General features: G+C 44.4%; 1 protein-coding gene across 2 annotated transcripts in view; it reads left to right on the plus strand.

The window, feature by feature from the left end:
* Window positions 1–1810: 1810 nt before the first annotated feature.
* ABCA1 (ATP binding cassette subfamily A member 1) overlaps window positions 1811–20824 on the plus strand; it is a 147416-nt gene continuing 128402 nt past the window's right edge. For both annotated transcript variants that reach the window (XM_015117158.3, XM_015117157.3), the window contains exon 1: window positions 1811–2037. The gene's annotated coding sequence lies outside the window, so the exon portion shown is untranslated. The remainder of the gene's footprint in view (window positions 2038–20824) is intronic.

A 20824-nucleotide genomic window follows, 5' to 3' on the forward strand; every position in this document is an offset into this window, starting at 1 on the left:
CCACCTCTCTCTTCCTTTTTTTTTTTTTTTCTTGACACGGAGTCTTGCTCTGTCACTCAGGCTGGAGTGCAGTGGTGTGATCTCAGCTCACTGTAACCTCTGCCTCCCAGGTTCAAGCGATTCTCCTGCCTCAGCCCCCTGAGTAGCTGGGATAACAGGCACCCGCCACCATGGGATAACAGGCACCCGCCACCATGTCTGACTAATTTTTGTATTTTTAGTAGAAACTGGGTTTCATCATGTTGGCCAGGTTGGTTTCGAACTCCTGACCTCAGATGATTTGCCCACCTTGGCCTCCCAAAATGCTGGGATTACAGGCATGAGCCACTGCGCCCGGCTTAGATCCATCCCTTTCTAAGGGCAAACAGTCCATGGTGCAAAGGGGCCATGCCACCCAGAGTTATGAGTACCTGGGACTCCAGAATTCCTTGCCTTGTGGCCTCCACGTGCACTTCCAGGGCCTGCTTGGGCCTCTTCTATGGGTCTGTCCTGAGTGTTGATAGAACCACTGATGTGGGTACCTGGGCTTGAGCTGTAGCCTGGAGATCCTGTTGACTGTAGCCTGGAGGGGGCTTGTGCAGCTGAGTGTCTGCATGCAGGTGGTGGGAGTTCTGGAATATAATGGAGCTGGAGGTGGGAAGAGAAGTAGGCTTGGGGCGCTCTCTCATGCCACCTCATTCTGACCAAAACTCAGGTCAAACTGTGGAGTCTAAACGTGAATCTACACAAGGTGGTTACAAAGGTATCTTTGTCAAGGCAGGAGACATTTAGTTTGTTGGCTTGATGGATGACTTAAATATTTAGACATATGGTGTGTAGGCCTGCATTCTTGCTCTTGCCTTTTTTTTTTTTTTTGGCCCCTCCAATGTTTTGGATGGTTTTGCTCCCTACAGGCAAAGGCAAACAGAAGTTGGAGGTCTGGAGTGACTACATAATTTTACACGACTGCAATTCTCTGGCTGCACTTTACAAATGTATACAAGCTAAATACAAGTCCTGTGTTTTTATCACAGGGAGGCTGATCAATATAATGAAAATTAAAAGGGGGCTGGTCCATATTGTTCTGTGTTTTTGTCTGTTTCTTTTTTTGTTTTTGTGGCCTCCTTCCTCTCAATTTATGAAGAGAAGCAGTAAGATGTTCCTCTCAGGTCCTCTGAGGGACCTGGGGAGCTCAGGCTGGGAATCTCGAAGGCAGTAGGTCGCTATCAAAAACTAAAGTCAAGGTTTGTTGGGGGGGGGGGGGAAACAAAAGCAGCCGGTTACCCAGAGGACCAGCCTAGGTCTTTGAAAGGTACCAAAAGACAAAATGATTGGCGTCCTGAGGGGGATTCCGTATGGAGCTCCCTCTCCCCCAATCCCTCCCTCCGGCTGAGGAAACTAACAAACGAAAAAAAGATTGCGGAAAGCACGATTTAGAGGAAGCAAATTCCACTGGTGCCCTTGGCTGCCGGGAACATGGACTAGAGAGTCTGCGGCGCAGCCCCGAGCTCAGCGCTTCCCGCGGGTCTTAGGCCGGCGGGCCCCGGCGGGGAGCGGGGGCGCAGACCGCGGACCCTGAGACACCTGATGCACCCTCCACCCCCACCCCACCCACCTCCTCCCAACTCCCTAGCAGCTTCACCGGCGGCTGAACGTCGCCCGTTTAAGAGGCGGGCCGCGGCTCCACGTGCTTTCTGCTGAGTGACTGAACTACATAAACAGAGGCCGGGAAGGGGGCGGGGAGGAAGGCGAGAACAGGCTTTGACCGATAGTAACCTCTGCGCTCCGGGCAGCCGAATCTATAAAAGGAACTAGTCTCGGCAAAAACCCCGTAATTGCGAGCGAGAGTGAGTGGGGCCGGGACCAGCAGAGCCGAGCCGACCCTTCTCTCCCGGGTTGCGGCAGGGCAGAGCAGGGCGGGGGGCTCTGCGCACCAACAGGACTAGTTCTCAGGGCGCTTTGCTCCTTGTTTTTTCCCCTCGTTCTGTTTTCTCCCCTTCTCCGGAAGGCTTGTCAAGGGGTAGGAGAAAGAGACGCAAACACAAAAGTGGAAAACAGGTAAGAGGCTCTCCAGTGACTTATTGGGCGTTATTGTTTTGTTGCGAGGCCAAGGAAGCTTCGGGAAGCTCTCGGTTTCGGGGACTTTGATCCGGAGCCCCGCATGCCCACCACTTGCAACCCAAATGGGACCCGGGGCGGCGTAAATGGGAAGAGGATGTCCTAGGACGAGCTCTGGCGACCCCAGGACTGCGCTGCTGCGCTCGGGACTCGCCCGGCGGTGGAGACTTGGGGAGCATCTCTGGGCGTGGAGACCCGGGCGCAGTACCCCGGGCTCAGAGGGGTCGGGGGTGCCCGGGAGTGCTGAGGTCGCTGCTGCCGGGTGGGGAGAGTTGCAGGTCCGGCACGGAGCGCTTCTTTGTTCGGAGGGGCCTGAGTTGGCTAGAAACCCCTCTGGTTGCGGGTCGGCCAGTACCTACGGAGACAAATGCCAGCACTGAGTTCTCACTTGGTTCTTAAGAAGCTGGTCTGTTCTGACCTGGGAATCTGCTGTATGCACCCCGGGACTGGAGCAGCGCGTCCTTTTTCCCGAGAACTCGAGTTGGAGGTGTCCCAAACGGGGTCCGTGGTGCTATTACTCACTAGAGGCCTTGGGGCTTTGTGACCTGAGGGGTAGGGAGGTCCTGCCTACAGTCTCGGTGCGCTCAGCCGAGCTGGTGTCCCTGGCGCAGAGCGCGGAACGAGTTTCTTTCTTTTCTTTTTTTCTTTGAGTCTTGCTCTGTCGCCCAGGCTGGAGTGCAATGGAGCGATCTCCGCTCACTGCAACCTCTGCCTCCCGGGTTCAAGCGGTTCTCCTGCCTCAGGCTCCTGAGTAGCTAGGATTACAGGCGCGTCACCACACCCAGCTAATTTTTGTATTTTTAGTAGAGACGAGGTTTCAACTTGATGGCCAGGCTGGTCTCGAACCCCGGACCTCAGGTGATCCACCGGTCTCGGCCTCCCAAAGTGCTGGGATTACGGGCGTGAGCCACCGCGCCCGGCCGAGTTTTGTTTCTTCTAAATACAAGACTTAGGAGAGCCTGCGGAAACCCGGAGGTGGGGTGCCCAATCCTCCCTCCCCCACGTTCCCTGCCGCCCCATCTTCCAGACCCTTGCCGTTGGTCTCTTGGGGCAGCTTCTGCCTGGGCGCAGATGGGGAAGCTGGGGCGAGGTGGTGCTGTGGAATGACCGGGAATAACCCCGGCGGGCGGCGCAGAACTCGGAGCTCCGCCGCGGGGCTGGGCTGGGCTCTGCCTTGAGGGTGGGGGTGCTGGGCGCGCGGGCTGCGGTGGCCCCCGGAGACTAGCCCGCAGCGCCTCCTGGCCGGAGGACCTAGGAATCGGCCGGCTGTACTAGGTGTCTGCTCGCTGTGAATCCGGTGAAGACCGGTGAGTGCAGATGGGGAGGAACTATGAGGTTGAGGCGAAAGCCCGTTTGGTTTTTTTGTTGTTGTTGTTAGCGTGTTTGCCAACTCCCAGGCCGTTGGTAAATAAGGAAGGTTCTTGGGGCGGCGGACGGTGCCAGGGTTGTGTGTAGGTGCCTCTTTAGGTATATCTTTTATCAAAAAGAAGGAAAGAAATAAGATTAAAAATAAGAAAATAAAGAAAAAATTGTATGCCACTGTCTGTAATTGGCCTGCCTTTGCAGCACTGATACCATTAGCTTTTAAAATCCGACTTTTCAATGACATCCCAAGAAGAGAATGGGTAGTATATACACATTCATCTCACAGTGGACAAAGTTCATATTTAAAAAAACTTTCTGGGTACTGAAATCAGCAAGTCACTTGTCCTCCATGGCTGAATCCCTGCTTCCCACGAAGAGAACCTCACAAAAATTTCCCCCGAGTTAAAGAGTGGAATTTTCTTGATTTTTTTTTTTTCATTTTTTTAACGGTCATAGTTTAGAACCCAGACTTAAATTATGATCTTCTTTTCAAACAAAACTTAAAGTCCTTAAGTTTTCATCTCCCCTTTTATTTCAGCCTATTCTTCTCATACCTACCACAAAAATGATGGAGGCCTTCTGTTGAGAAACTTTCCATTTCTGTTGAGAATATCATTCTCTTGAGAAACTTTCTCCTAAATCAGAGAAAGTATGGAAGCATGGAAAGTATTCCTGAGTAGAACCTCTACAGATATTACAATATTTTTCAAATACAAAGTTTCCATTGTCAGCCTGTTTCCCCAGTGCTTCCACAAACCATTAAATCATTCCACAAACCATTAAAATAATTAATGCTAGGGAATTTTAGGAAAACATTGGATACACAGCATCTGCTTGAGAACCAACAGTATGATCAGACCCACCGGGGAAGAGGGTCTTCAGCCTTCATGATGACTACAAGCCATTTAAGGGACTAGAATTGCTACTGTTGTCAGAGCAGTTTAAGAGTCTGTATTTGAGCACCTGCACAGTGTTCCAGAATGACATAGCTGACTGTAACCTGGACACCTGTGATATGTTGTCTCTTCTGCAGATGAGCATTTGAAATCTCCACCCTCATATTTCTATGAGTGCAGTCCTATAATGTACCCTGTACACGTTTTTGTTTTTGTTTTTTTTTTTTTTTCTTTTGAGACGCAGTTTAGCTCTGTTGCCCAGACAGGAGTGCAGTGGCGTGATATCGGCTCACTGCAACCTCCACCTCCTGGGTTCAAGCGATTGAGTAGCTGGGAATACACGTGCACACCACCACGCCTGGCTAATTTTTGTGTTTTTAGTAGAGACAGGGTTTCACCATGTTGGCTAGGCTGGTCTCGAACTCCTGATCTCAAGTGATCCGACAGCCTCGGCCTCCCAAAGTGCTGGGATTGCAGGCATGAGCCACCACACCTGGCCTCAAATACATTTTTTTTTTAACTATCCAGATATTAAATAAATAATATGATTATAATAGTTGTTATGGTCATTTAGCATCAAAATTTAAAAGATCATTCTGAACACTTGTTTTGTTTAACTATGCTGAGAGAAGGCCTACTCTAAAAAATGCAACCATCTTCATATCTACATGTGGGTATCATCATGAATGGCCAAAGTTATTGCAATGTTTAATACATACATATATAGCACTGTGTGGCAAGTACTATTTGAAATGTTTTTCACAAGTTTATTCATTTATTGTATTTATTTTGAGATAAGGTCTTGCTCTGTTGCACAGGGTGGAGTGCAGTTGTATAGACAAGGCTCACTGCAACCTCAGCCTCCTGGGCTCAAGTGATCCTCTTACATCAGCCTCCTAAGGAGCTGGGGCCACAGGCATGCACGACTGCTCCTGGCTAAATTTTTAAATTTTTTGTAAAGACAAGGTCTCACTATGTTGCCCAGACTGGTCTTGAACTCCTGGGGTCAAGGGATCCTCCCACATCAGCCTCCCAAAGTGCTGGGATTACAGGCATAAGACACTGTGCAGGTCATCAAATGCTAATTGAATTTTCACAACAAAACCATTTATTGTCCCTAGTTTAAAAGATTAAGTAAATGATGAGGCTAATTTGTCTCTGGCCATATACCTTGCAAGAGGTAGAGCTAAGACTTGAACGCAGCCAGTAAACTCCAGAGTTCTTAACTCCCGTGTTAACATTTCAGCTGCTGCAACCAGGGAGCTTTTCAAGGATGCTCACCACATTCTCTACATTCATCTGCTATAATCCTTATCAGAATCTACAGCCTGCATCATATTTTCCTTGTTGCTGTGAGTGGATCAGCCAAATTCTCTTTAACTTGAAACCTTGGTTGCGTAGGGATTGCAACATCCTGGAAATAATAGCATAAAATTTACTCAACTCTAATTTTTTACTTGGTTTATAATGAAAACTATACTATTGCTTCAGTCAGATGTTTGTGAATAGCTGTGTGATCTCAAAACATTTTCCCGTGTGATCTATAGAAAATGGAATGATAAGAGTATTAGGCTGTAAGGGCATAAGAAACACAGGAAAAAGAGAAGTGAACTGTTAGTTTAGTTGTAAATCCTAACTTTGGTGATTGTCAAAATTTGTTATAATACAATATGATTCTTGCTTGTCCTATCCTTGATGATGTTGTGGACTTTTTGAAATAAGCTATTTCTCTGTTACTGCTGTTATTGTTTAGAAATCAAATTTAGTTTTTTCTTAAGATATATATATTTTTGGAAAATATACACAGTTTCAAACTCTGCCTTGTTGGCTGGGTACAGTGGCTCACTCCTGTATTCCCAGCACTTTGGGAGGCCAAGGCAGGAGGATCACTTGAGGTCAGGAATTCAAGACCAGCCTGGCCAACACGGTGAAATCCTGTCTCTACTAACAATACAAAAATTAGCTGGGCGTGGTGGTGGGTGCTTGTAATCCCAGCTACTGGAATTGGGAGGCTGAGGTAGAACAATTGCATGAACCTGGGAGGCAGAGGTTGCACTGAGTCGAGATCGTGCCACTTCACTACAGCCTGGGCGTCAGAGTGAGACTCTGTCTTGAAAAAAAAATGTCTGCCTTGTAAAAGTGAAATAGGATGAGAAAGTGCCTTTCTTATTAATTGGTAAAGCAAATTAGAAATAAACTCTTTGAAAACACCTCTTGGTAAAAATAGTTTCATTTACTGTTGATTTATGGTATGTTGGATATGCTTTTAAGTTTTTCATGTAATAACTCAGTTCATTCTCAAGAGAACCATGTGAGATAGGTGCTGTTATTGTCTTTATAGATGGGGAAACTGAGGTATAGGCAGGCTAGGTAGATGATTATGGAATTTGTAAGTAGTGGAGCTGAAGTTGCATCCCAGACAGTTTGGCTTCCGTGAGTTTACCAATCTCATGGTAAACACTTTGTCAGACTATCAAAATTTTGATGCATGAAATATTAGCAAAAGGCCAAAAGTGATTCTCTATTTTCATTTGAGTATCTTCACCTGAAAATAGTTGCCTGAATAAGTAGCCTGCATAGAAAGGTACATTTTAGAAATACTTGAAGCCAGAGAATGAAAAGCTTACATAAAATTGATTTCCAGTAGGGCCTTCTGTTACTCTCCATTCTACGAAGACCACAAATAGCATTCAGGCAAAGAGCATTTATTCCAGCAGCGGAGGAGCATCGGATTTGGTTCCCAAAACAAAACAAAGTTTGAAATCCTGTCTTTCCCATGTTGAAAACAAAGTTGGTACAAAACCCTTTAGCTTCTGCAAACCTCCTTTAAGACCCAATTTAAATGCTCCCCTCCTCATGAAGCTCTTCTGGATCCACTCCTTCCCATCACTGAGTTGAAAGTAACATCCCCTTCTTTTTACTTCCGTTAGACTTGGATTACAGCACTCTTTGTGTCGTGTATTTAATACTGTTTTTTATTATAGTTAACGTTTATTTGTCTTCCTCATGAGTGTATGCTTCTCTAGAGGGAGGTCTTTGATTCATTCTCCCCTGGCCTTAATTCATCCCACCTAATATGGAAAAAGTTTAATAAATGCTGACTTGAGTAAGTCCAACAAGGAGAGTGGGAAACTCATGTTTGCTTCCTGTCTTCTAAAAGACTACTTGAGATAACAGGATAATCACAGAAAAGCATTAGAAATAGAATTATGTGAGAAACAACTGTAGTTAAGGCTAGGTTTATGTTAGATTGAGAAATTTTAGTGCATACTTAAGTTATTTAGGCCAGGTTACTTTTTGTAGAACAAACATTTCTGTTTCGCTCAGTTTCATTTCCGTTTCTGAGGCAGCTGTGATTTAAGAAAATGCTCTAGTCTGTGGCATTCCATATTCAAGTACTTTGAGTTGTATATTAGTTTATTTTTGTTAATAAGAGTGAGATGACTCACTAAGTAATTTAGATATTTAAACACTTTTTAAAAAAACAGAGTAACTTCATATGCATTGGATCTATTCTTCTCTGAAGTCTTTTCTTGGGGGGTGTTTAACATTCTCCAGTGTTTTCTATGCCAAATCCAACTTCCAAGAAGCATTTGGAAGTCAAAGCATTTTATCTGGCTAGTCTTAAAGTCCAGATATTTTGTGATAGCTGGTATTTAGTTTATGACATTTCCCAGGAAGAACTTTTTAGTAGTTGAACCGTTTATGAAAGACTTCCTTGAAGCTACCTTAGAGAGTTGATTTAGTTCTTCCTAAATAAGTAAATAGAATATATTATTAGTATTAGGACATCTTGAAGTGTAGATGCAAATATTGGTGGAAAAGAACATGGATTTCAGAATCAAATTAATATAGATTGGAATTCTGGTTATTACTGATGGATATCTGACATTAGGCAAGTTGCTGATCACTCTTTGCCTCAGTTTCATCATCTGTAAAATAGGCATTTGCGTGTGTGTATAATGTGAACCATATAATATAATGCTTGGCCTATAGTGATATTTATTCATACTAGTGTTTTCAGTGATTTTAAAAGCTTGCTTTAGGCTGGGCGCAATGACTGATACCTATAATTCCAGCACTTTGGGAGGCCAGGACGCGTGGATCATGAGGTCGGGAGTTCGAGACCAGCCTGACCAACATGGTGAAACCCTGTCTCTACTAAAAATACAAAAATTAGGTGGGCGTGGTGGCACAACCCTGTAATCCCAGCTACTCAGGAGGCTTAGGCAGAAGAATCGGTTGAACTCGGGAGGCAGAGATTGCAGTGAGCCAAGATCGTGCCACTGCACAGAGCGAGACTCCATCTCAAAAAAAAAAAAGCTTGCTTTATAGTTTACTTCCACATCAAATTGTCTTTATCCCATGTTACTTGCATTGATGTCCCAGACATGAAAAAAAGATGATAACAATAACAGTTATTAAATTAGGTTCCACTCTTATTCTAGATCACCAATTCATATTACTATTCAGACTTGGAACAATTAGATTTTAGTTAAACTTTTTTCCAAATATGCATATAATTGTCAGTGGTTACTATATTTTGGGGAAGAGATTGTTGACTTCTTTGAAAAAAGATTTGGATTTTCTCTAAAGAAAAAATACACATGAGCTCATATAATCCAAATTTTATGTGTAATTACAGGGTGTTCGTGAATGCCCACAAACTCATTAAGAAGATGTGTGACCTTGGACAAGTCATTTTACTTTTCTGTTTTTCAGGTTATTGGTCTATAAAATGTTACTACTTGACTTTTAAAGAGTCCTTCAAGCTCTTATGTCCTCTAACCCCAGGTCTGTATTTAGAAGAAGACGTGATCCTTTAATTAGAGCCATCTAGAGATCTGAGGAACATGCTGAGCATTAGTGTAACATGCCATGTGGATTTTGAGAGGTAAAGAAGAAATATCCAGGGAATGCCTCAGAGCATTCCTGATTAGATTGATGACAGAAGAAAGGAATGAGAGGGAGGAGAGAAAACTGTTGAAATTTCCTATTTACCTGCTTTGACTGAAGATTTGAATCATAGAACCAGAAGGGGTTCTCATCTGAAATGCAAAGGAAGGAGGAGTTGGTTTAATTCAATAAGTTTCAGCTGAGTAAACATGATTTAGTGAGATACTGTTCTTGCTTCTGACTCACCATTTGGAAAATCTCTCTAAAATAAAATTGGACTCTCCATCTCAGACATCATTTTGGGTATAGGTTTTGCTTTTTTTTTTTTTTGAGACGGAGTCTCGCTCTGTTGCCCAGGCTGGAGTGCAGTGGTGCAATCTCAGCTCACTGCAACCTCCGCCTCTTAGGTTCAAGCAATTCTCCTTCCTCAGCCTCCTGAGTAGCTGGGACTTCAGGCATGTGCCACCATGCCTGGCTAATTTTTGTATTTTTTAGTAGAGACAGAGTTTCACTATGTTGGCTAGACTGGTCTTGAACTCCTGAACTTGTGATCCGCCCGCCTCGGCCTCCCAGAGCGTTGAGATTACATGCGTGAGCCACAGCGCCCAGCCTAAGTTTTGCTTCTTATAGTGGAGTCCTGTTAAGCCAATAGGTGATCAAAGGAAAACATAAGCAACTCTTCAGGCTCATTCATCCTTCAATAATAGAATGCTAGTACCCATCCTAGGAGGAGAATTGGACTATACCTCATGAGGATAGTTTTAAGTATCTCAGAAGACCCTCACTGGGGGTAGGTGGGTAAGACACAAAGCTTTCTAAAGCATTGTCTTGAATTTGTTGTTTGAGAGATCGTAAGGAGGAGGAGTAAAAGGAGGAAGAGGTTTCTGGCCAGGGGCAGGGAGGGGGAAGGAGCCGCGAAGAAGATGTTTGGATGTCGTATCCCTGTTCACCCTTGCTTTGCAAACTTCTTATAGGATGCCAGGTTGGGAATAATTCTTTTTGACAAGAGTCAAACCAAGCTTGTTTTCTGGAAGAAGCAAGTCTTTGGAGGGTGGTGGCTTGAAATCTGTTGGATCTGGTATTTAGATGATCCACTTTGACATAAAGGCAACACTGAAGCAAGCAGCAGCTTTCCTTGGAAAGGCAGGGAGAACGTGAAGGCCCAGACCGATGAGCTTACACTGACCTGCAGACCCTTCTCCACTCCCAGGCATGTTTGGTGGCAGAGTTTACCTTAGTTGGGGTTAGGCTATTCTCTGGTACTGGGAGAGAGAAGGAAGAGGAAGATATGATATTAACAACAACAATACATATATATATATTAAAATTAAATGCACTAATACACAGTGCTATTAAACAGAAATTTATTTGTTTAGCAAATGTTTGTTAAACACCGTGTCCGGAATTGGTGTGTTCTTGGTCTCACTGACTTGAATGAAGCCGCGGACCCTCGCAGTAAGTGTTACAGTTCTTAAAGATGATGTGTCCAGAATTTATTCCTTCAGACATTCAGATGTGTCTGGAACTTCTTTTTTCTGGTGGGTTCGTAGTCTTGCTATCAGGATTGAAGATGCAGACCTTCACCCTGAGTGTTATAGCTCATAACGGCAGCATGGACCCAAAGAGTGAGGAGCAATAAGATTTATTAGAAACAGGTAAAGAACAGAGCTTCCACTGCACAGAACAGAACCCAAGACGGTTAGTGCTGGCTGGCTAGGGCAGCCTGCTTTTATTCCCTTATCTGGCCCCACCCACATCCTGCTGATTGGTCAGTTTTACAGAGAGCTGATTGGTCTGTTTTGACAGAGTGCTGATTGGTGCGTTTAGCTAGACATGGAGTCACAGGGTGCTAGTCCTCCAAGTCTCCACTGGGTTAGCTACATACAGAGTACCAATTGGTGTATTCACAAACCCTGAGCTAGACACAGAGTGCTGATTGGTGTATTTACAAACCCCTCAGCTAGACACAGAGTGTTGATTGGTGCACATAGGATCCTCTGGCTAGATATAAATGTTCTCCAAGTACCCCTCCAGTTCAGGAGCCCAGCTGGCTTCACCGTGGATCCTGCACGGGGGCTGCAGGTGGAGCCAACTCTGCACTCCTCAACCCTTGGGCTGTCGGCAGGACCAGGCGCCACGGAGGAGGGGGCGGAGCCACGGAGCAGGAGGCTCAGGCCGGGCGGGAGCCCATTGCAGGGAGAGGAGCTCAGACATGGCAGACTGCAGGTCCCGAGCCCTATCCTGCGGGGAGGCAGCTAAGGCCCAGCGAGAACTTGAGTGTGGCGCGCCAGCCGGTAGGCACTGTTGGGGGACCCGGCGCAACCTCTGCAACTGCTGGCCCAGGTGCTAAGCCCCTCACTCCCTGGGCCATGGTGCAGGCCGGCTGCTCCGTGTGCCGGGCCGCCGAGCCCGCGCCCGCGCCTGCGCCGCCCGGAACTCACACTGGCCCGAGCGCAACGCGGGTTCCTGCCCGCGCCTCTCCCTCCACACCTTCCTGCAAGCAGAGGTCGGAGGCTCTGGTCTCAGCCATCCCAGAGAGGGGCTCCCATGGTGCCCTGGCGGGCTGAAGGGCTCCTCAAGCGCCGCCAGAGTGGACGTCGAGGCCGGAGGTCGAGGAGCCGCTGAGAGTGAGGGCTGCTAGCACATTGTCACCTCTCAACACCATGTACTGTGGAAAGTACTAGGTGCTGGACAGAGGTCGGAAGACTTTTAAGAATCTGCCACCATTGATTATCTCTTTTTGCTTGGCATTCAAGGCTCTTTGAAATAAGGCTGTGACCCATTTTGGCAGTTATGTCCTGGATTGTAAGACACATGCTTGAAGGAACTATAGCTGGTTTTCTCACCAGACTGATTAACATAAGTATGGTTTGGTACCTGTTAAAGGAGTCTCTCTCTACAGGTTTTCATCTTCTACTTTAGGAACCCCTTCCTGGTATTGTTTGGCTCCTCATTGTTCTGGAATCTCATGTCCATCTCTTGTATTTGCCTTGGTTCACACTCGATCCTCTACTCATATTCCTCACCTACTGAAATTTTACCCATCAACCAGACCGTGGGTGATGGAACACAGCATGGGCTGGTTCTTCTTATATATGATCTCATTTAATTTTCACTGGAACTCTGAGATAGGTAACATTTCGGCCCACTCAAGTTATAGAAATTGACTCACATTTTTGTAATCATCAATATATTTAAAAATAACTTTATATTTGACCTGTAATTGGAAAACCAGTGTCAGTTACAAATGAAAGGTAATTTTAAACATAATTAGGATGAAGACAAATTATTTTTCTTACAGTGTATGTATAAGATAAACTATTGGTTCCCAAAGGCCCCAGCTGACCATGAGACTTATCTTACTTTGTTGAAAAGGGAATTAGTAAGCATTAAAGAGGTGTCAAAAGGAAGACTAAACAAAAGCTTACTCCTTTTTTTTTTTTTTTCTGAGACGAGTCTTGCTCTGTTGCCCAGGCTGGAGTGCAGTGGCACCACCTTGGCTCACTGTAACCTCTTCCTCCTGGATTCAAGCGATTCTCTTGCCTCAGCCTCCCTAGTAGCTGGGATTTCAGGTGCATGCCACCATGCCCAGCTAATTTTTGTATTTTTTGTAGAGATAGGGTTTCGCCATATTGGCCAGGCTGATCTCGAACTCATGACCTCAGGAGATCCACCCACCTCGGCCTCCCAAAGTGTTAGAATCACAGGCGGGAGCCACCGCATCCGGCCGTTTACTCCTTAATGTAATAAGAATGTTATATAGGCTGAAGAAGTGCTGAAAAGAACCATATTTTCTCATGATGTGGTTCAATGTTTAATATTGTGCTTGTTCATCTCCTAAAATCCTCTGAATATCACTTAAATTCATCTTGTGTAACTCTCCCACATTTGAGGAAATACTGAGCTTGCCTATTATTATATTAGCCCCATATTTCAGGTGATGTACCTGACACAAAGAGAAGTTAAATAACTTGCTCATGGTTCCATATTTGGCTAATGGCAGAGCCAGAGATTCAAACTCTTGTCTGTCTGACTCCCAAGTTTGTGCTTTTCCCACTTGGCTGAATTTCTCATGCTACCTCCTCCATAACACCTTTCCTAGAACTTTTAAGGAATGCTTCCCCTGTTCTCTCATAGCATTTTAATGTAAGTTGCCAGAGTGTCCCAGTTTGCACCCCTACCAACAATGTGGGAGGAAATAGCAACATATTTTTGATGTTGGGGTCTAGTGTTACAGTTTCTTATGCTCTTTGGGATGTATATTCCGTGGCTACTGGATACCCAAGTCCCAAGCAGTTTTCTTAGACTCAGAAAATCATCCACTTCAGCTTCTTCATCAAAAAGACTTGTTTTCTGGCTGAGCATGGTGGCTCACACCTGTAATCACAGCACTTTGGGAGGTGGAGGCAGAAGAACTGCTTGAATCCAGGAGGCTGAAGTTGCAGTGAGCCGAGATTGCACCACTGCCCTCCAGACTGGGCGACAGAGCAAAACTCTGTGTCAAGAAGAAAGCACTTTGGGAGGCCGAGGCGGGCGGATCACAAGGTCAGGAGATCGAGACCACAGTGAAACCCCGTCTCTACTAAAAATACAAAAAATTAGCCGGGCGTGGTGGCGGGCGCCTGTAGTCCCAGCTACTCAGGAGGCTGAGGCAGGAGAATGGCGTGAACCCGGGAGGCGGAGCTTGCAGTGAGCCGAGATCGTGCCACTGCACTCCAGCCTGGGCAACAGCGTGAGACTCCGTCGCAAAAAAAAAAAAAAAAAAAAAAAAAAAAAAGAAAAAGAAAAAGAAAAGAAAAAAAAAAAGACTTGTTTTGTGTTCCATTACCCACAGTGGTAGAATGGCTTGTTAAATTTATTCTCCAGATGCCATTAACTGGAAATTAAAATCTTAGTCTCTTGCCTCTTTAATCCAGGCTTCTTCATACTATATCAGAATTTAGGATAACTATTACAGCGCCCTTTATAGGAGAGAAAAAAAGAAATTGTGTCTCTAGACGTCTGTTCCTTTCAGCTTAAAATGGACACTCAAATGTTAAATGGACTGGCCTCATTTATTTCTCCTGTCTGTTGGTCCAATTTGAATCTTAAGGCATTTTTTCAATTGGAATTTTTTGTTTCTCTCAAATACAAATTGTTCTTTGTAAGTTTGAATCAGAACAAAATCCTGAATGTTGAGGGTTTCCTAAAGGCTGTTTCTTTATGCAAAAGCATGGAACCTGATGTTGATGTTGGCTGCTTAAAATTAACTGTGAATCAAGGCAGCGTTTTTATTTATTTACTTTTTACTTTAGTGATTGTGTTAATTATAGTAAAAACCTTAAGTTCACGATAAAGAAAGCCTTTGGTCAAGTATTGTTTATTCAGTTGTTGGTCTTGTTGCAGGATTTGCAAATTTAGTGAAATTAGTGCCATTTTTCAGTTTACAATTCCAGTCACATTTCACATGATCAGAGCGTGGCTTTCTCCTCTGTGGAGCAAATAGAGGGCTGTCTGACACTTGGTTCCAGTGGCTTCCATTAAGCAGAGTGGACATGTCCCTGGAGTCTGCAGAGAAGAGCATGGCACTCTGACCCCAGATGGCACTCCATTTTGGGACATTGTCCAATTCTAGTTCAAAGAGTGTGTGACCAACACCAGCTCTCACCTGATGAGAGCATGTTGTTGCTTGGGGGATTGGATTGTGTGAATTTTTCAGAACTACAGTTGAGAAAAGGAGGCTAGCAAAAATGCAACCCAATAATTCAGTTTCATTTTTCCCACTTTGTTCTTTGGCACACAGAGTGTTTGATTTGTGAAAATCTTAATAACAGTAGTTCTTTCTATAAGGAACACTCGGAATCTTGATAATATTGAAATAATACAGATCCTTTTGTAGGATCCTCTCAGACCTCATAGAGTTCATGTTGTCAACGTTTAAAGAAAAACACCGTTAAGTTTTTGTTTTTCAGAATCACAAGTAGGTGGATTTCAACCTGTGATCTTATTCCCCTTTCTTCTCTTAATTTAGTGAGGCAGCCAGCGAGAAGGTTTGTTTTGGTTTTTCTAAAGAAGGAGTTTGGTTGCAGGTTTTGGAGGGCAAGACTTAGACTCTGTGTCTCTGTGCTTGCCCTGGAACTTTGATTAAATTCTCACTAACCGAGTTAGCTGGCCGTCGCCGGGCTGCAGAAATAGAAGTGTCTTGCACATATGACATACGACTGTTTCAAGAGCTGGCTGGTGAAAGGACATTCTGGAGAAGGCTGCTGATACTGTATGAACTAGAACTGGACAAGAGCCTGGAGATTGGATGACTCAGTTTGGCACCAGTAAAGGGAATAAAGTGTTAAGGTGGCAAAATTGTATCCAGGTGTTGATAGGCTTCCTGCGTTCCTGACTTGAGCCTGTGGGTTTAGAGTTCAAGACTCCTTACCAATGCTGACAGTCTTACATTCTAGATTGAACCTCCAGGGAAGGTGCCCTTGCTTGCTGGCATGTTTACCAGGGGTTCTAGAGCCTCAATCACAGATTCTCTGTAGCTCACATGAAGTTAATGAAAATGAATGCCTTTCCCTACAAATTAGAGAGGCTTTGAGGAAAATCAGATTAAATGCACTCCTGCTTGAAGTTATGTTTCTTAGAACACAGCTGGAAATTTTATCACCCAAACCTTTACTTTCATTGCAATTTCTTGATTGGTTTGTTACTGTAGTGAATCTGCTTTAACTATCTTTTCTTATCCCTGAAGTTTTACTTCCATTCTACACATGTTTGTGGAGCACTGGGTCATCGTGGGCTCAGTGTAGTGGAGAGTAGGAAGATGGTGAGACACAGTAGCTTGTTGCACATGGCTTAATTTATCAGGGATCACTGATAAGTTAGTACACTAGAGAATACTGTAGGCAGAGCTGAAAAGATGGAGAAATTATAAGGCTCAGATTTCTTTTTTTTTTTTTTTTTTTTTCAGAGATGGAGTTTCACTCTTGTTGCCCAGGCTGGAGTGCAATGGCATGATCTCAGCTCACTGCAACCTCTGCCTCCCGGGTTCAAGTGATTCTCCTGCCTCAGCCTCCTGAGTAGCTGAGATTACAGGCACCCACTACCATGCCCAGCTACTTTTTTGTATTTTTAGTAGAGACGGAGTTTTATCATGTTGGCCAGGCTGGTCTCGAACTCCTGACCTCAGGCGATCACCTGCCTAAGCCTCCCAAAGTGCAGGGATTACAGGCATGAGCTACTGCACCTGGCCAAGGCTCAGATTTCTAATAGAGATTTCTAATGGACATAGAGGTTGGAAGAAATGGGATGGACAGGAAAACTGAGTCAGGTGCTAAAAACGTGTAGGAAGGTGGCAGTGTGCTATGAAAAGTAAGAGCAACCTCCGTGAGAATGTAGAGAAAATAGGATAAGTGAGTGGCGAGGACCCCCAAGAGGGGGTTTTATAGTAAAACAATGGTCAGAAGTGGCAACAGGATACCCTGTAATGCTTTCACCTCTACCAATGCACTGGGTACTAGAGAGTGCTCCAGTTTGCTCTGGAAAGGCCCTTAAGAGACATAGTGTCTTTCTGTGGACAAAGACGACAGAAAAGAGATTCCTTTAATAAACCATCCACTCTCTGCCCCACCTTTGATGAATACTGCAGCATTAATGATGATAATAGCTACTGTACACTTACTTTGTTCCAGGAACTGGATAAATGTTTTACATACATTATCAGCTCTATTTTTTGGAGAAGATACAGGGGCTCAGAGTCCCTAGGGTGCCAGAGCTGGTAAGTAGCAGAGTCAGGATTCAAACCCAGCTTTCTCTGACTCTAAAACCTCCTTTCTTCCTGCTGAAACAATTAAGACAACAAAGGAGTAAGGATTTGGGGAGTTTTCTGCATAGTAGAATAGACCCAAAGGAAAAGAAATAAAGACAGTGACTAAGATTTGGGTTTGCCTGTCCCACCCAAATGCTTTGAGCACTTTCATGAATATAAATCCTTCAGGCTGAGAGAAGGTTGAACATCTGAAGACGTTGATTCTTCAGAGATGTAATCCAAACAAAATGATCTTTGGTGATACAGTCACTAAACCATTTCTCCCAAAATTCTCTTGGAAAACCGTCCTATAACAGCAGGGAACATTATCCAACCAAGTTTTTCTGCAAATAAAGGATTGCTGATAGAGGCTTGCCTGCTTGTGTTTCTGTAGCTTAGGGTGTTTATGAATTCACTAATCCCTTCCCTTCAGATCTCTTTTATTCTGGTGTTATGATTGTGGCTGAAAAAAATTGATTTTTTTCTATGACATAGAATGTTGAAAGGTTGATTTCTTTTCTGGAGGAAAGGTTCTTTTTTTCTATGTGCTACATACCCCCGACCAGGGAAAAGGCAAATAGTGGTATTGTTTGCTGAAGTCTTCCTTTGAAGGTTGCTCCGTGTTTGCTTAGTGGAAATCAGCAGGGGAAGAGAGCCTGTCTCTAACATTTTGTTAGAGTTTCTTCGTAGTTCTACAGTGATGAAACAAGGACTTGGGTACAGGACAGATCTGCTTTCAGAAATCCTGGCTCTTGTGAGGTTTAGAAGCCCTAGGACCATTTAGCTGGTGGCAATGGGAATGTTGAGGGTGATAAATAGGATCTTTGGTTGTCCAAGTATCAGTGACATGATATAGATGGAGTTAAACCTTTAGGATCTCCTTATTTATTGGTTTGTTTATTTTTGAGACAGGGTCTTGCACTGTCACCCAGGTTGCAGTATGGTGGCGTGATCATAACTCACTGCAGCCTCAAACTCCTGGGCATAAGTGATCCTCCTGCCTCAGCCTCCCAAGGTGCTAGGATTACAGGCATGAGCCACCACACCCGGTCAGGATCTCCTGTAAAATTATATTGTTGACAGACAACATGAAGAATTATGCTTCTCACAAGTTAGTTATAGATTTGTACAATATTCATGGATTTCTTGTTTCAGTTTTTACAAATTCATAGCCTTTATTTTGAAAATTAGCTATTAGCAACAATTTTGTTTAGGAAATTGGATATATATTCAAGTGAAAGAAGGAGGTACAGTTACCTATTATCTTGTTGTAACTAACAAGTAAGTATGATGCATTTGGTACTTTAAAAACTGCACCCAAGTTACAGATTATTGGAATTAATACAATTCATTGGATCTATATATTTTTAAATGGGCAGTGTGATAGCAGAACCTCTTTTAGAATGATAGAATTCCTCTGGAATGATTGGATAACTTCACTTCATCCTTGACTTTTACCTTGGAAGATTTCTTACCCCTCTTGGCTTCTCAAATTTGACTATTAAAATGCTGCCGTTAAAAGTAGGAACATAGTTTCAGGGGAGAGTACCAGCCCATGACCCTTCTGCAAGGCCTCCTAACTCAAGGCAGTTTCCCTGGAATCGTGATCTATGGAATGTTTTGGGAGTGTGAGGAGGTGTAATTTAAGGCTATCCCAGCAAGGATACGCTTAGGGATAGAGGGCCCAGTAGCATCTGGAGACCAGAAGTTAAACTGAGGCAGTCAAATTAGCTTCAGGTTCAATTAAGCTGATGGGTCACACTGGGAGAAATTGCAGGATGACTCAAAATCCCCTCCCGCCCCCGCAGCAGCCACGTTCCATCTTCAATCATGGGTTCTTTCCAGGTTTCCTGGCCTTCTGTAACCTTGTTAGGCTTGTCCCCGAACGTGGCTACCGATCCAAAGACACATGATCAGAGAGGCAATTAGAAAACCGACCTTTTCCAAAGCAAGCATGTTCTGTTGGGCTTAGAAGTTTCATGTCCTAATATTGTAGGACCCTGTGCATCTCTCTGGAGATGAGGCACATGAGTCACATCTGTGATTCTTGCTTTTGCATCAACATCTCATGAATAGGCAATCAGAGCTTTGGCACCAATGTATTTTCAGTTCATATCTGGTATACTGAAATCCACCTCCTGCTTTGTAGTTTACTGGCAAGCTGTTTTTGATATAAGGCATCTAGAACACTGTAAATATGTAACATTTTCATTTCTCTATTATACCTCAATTACGAAAAAGACATGTAGAAGCAATCTCATCAAGAGAGATACTGAGTCCAGGCGTGGTGGCTCACACTTGCAATCCCAGCACTTTGGGAGGCTGAGGTGGGTAGATCACTTGAGGTCAGGAGTTCGAAACCAGCCTGGCCAACATGTTGAAACCCTGTCTCTATTAAAAGTACAAAAAAGTTAGCCGGGCATGGTGGTGGTCACCTGTAATCCCAGCTATTCTGGAGGCTGAGGCAGGAGAATCACTTGAACCAGGGAGGCAGAGGTCGCAGTGAGCAGAGATCACACCACTGCACTCCAGCCTGGGCAACAGAGTGAGAGTCCATCTCAAAAATAAAATAAAATAAAATAATAAAAAAGAGATATATTGATAGCTGTTGTTGGAAATTTCAACTTCCATCTCACTTCTGGTAACTTTTTGGAAGTTTGAACAAAGTGGAATACACACACATACACACACACACACACACACACACTCTTTTATTTGTTTAAGGTTTAATGAAATAGCCGTCATATAATCATTGTTTTTGAAAGATGAAAATTAGTTGCCAACTGTACATTTTGGGTATGTGGACTATTTGGATAGAACTCTGAGAAATGCATTCAGAACAACAAACAAAATCATAGGAGACAGTGCAAGACCCTGTCTCAAAAATAAATAAGCTAATCATAGCTTAGTGGGAAGGGGCATATAAGAGTTGTTGAAAAAGTTACTTCTTGAGAAACCAGCTCTAATGCTAGGCAAGTCACTTGCTTTGGGGGAGGCCTCAGCTGCTCTCTCTATAAGATTGCAGCAGGGGTGTAGTGGGAGTGAGTCGTCAGAGATTTTATCTACTAATACGACAGTCAAATGGAGCATGACTTTGTGGAAGCCTCTCCTCTTCCACCCGGAGGGGCCCATTTCTCTGTCCCAGTGAGATGTGACACTTGTATGGTCCCTGCTTGGAGACTTCCCTCTTCTGGAACCTGCCCTGGCTCAGGCATGAGGGCTGACTGTCACCCTTAGATGGGAGCCCAGCACTAAAGCTCACGTGTTGGCAGTGTTGCAGGAAGGAAGAAGACCGGCCAGCCCTTTTGTTACTGCACAAGCAAACAGCTTCTGGTAGCTGTACAGACACATGCGCTTTCTTTCCTCACTGTATTTCCCTAGACAGATTTAGTGCTGCAGAAGGGTAGAGGGCGGTCACGGGAAGGAGTTCCTGTTTTTCTTTTGGCTATGCCAAATGGGGAAAATTCCTCCTAGCTTGTCTTTTTGGTGTCATCCTCTCTCCCCCTTGCTGCTGCTGCTGCTTTTTTTTTTTTTTTTTGAGACGGAGTCTCGCTCTATCGCCCAGGCTGTAGTGCGGTGGCGGGATCTCGACTCACTGCAAGCTCCACGTCCCGGGTTCACGCCATTCTCCTGCCTCACCGTCCCGAGTAGCTGGGACTACAGGCGCCCGCCACCACGCCCTGCTACTTTTTTTTTTTTTTTTTTGTATTTTTAGTAGAGATGTGGTTTCACCGTGTTAGCCAGGATAGTCTTGATCTCCTGACCTCGTGATCTGCCTGCCTCGGCC

This window comes from Macaca mulatta, chromosome 15 (assembly GCF_049350105.2).
Source record: "Macaca mulatta isolate MMU2019108-1 chromosome 15, T2T-MMU8v2.0, whole genome shotgun sequence".
Taxonomy (NCBI): Eukaryota; Metazoa; Chordata; class Mammalia; order Primates; family Cercopithecidae; genus Macaca; species Macaca mulatta.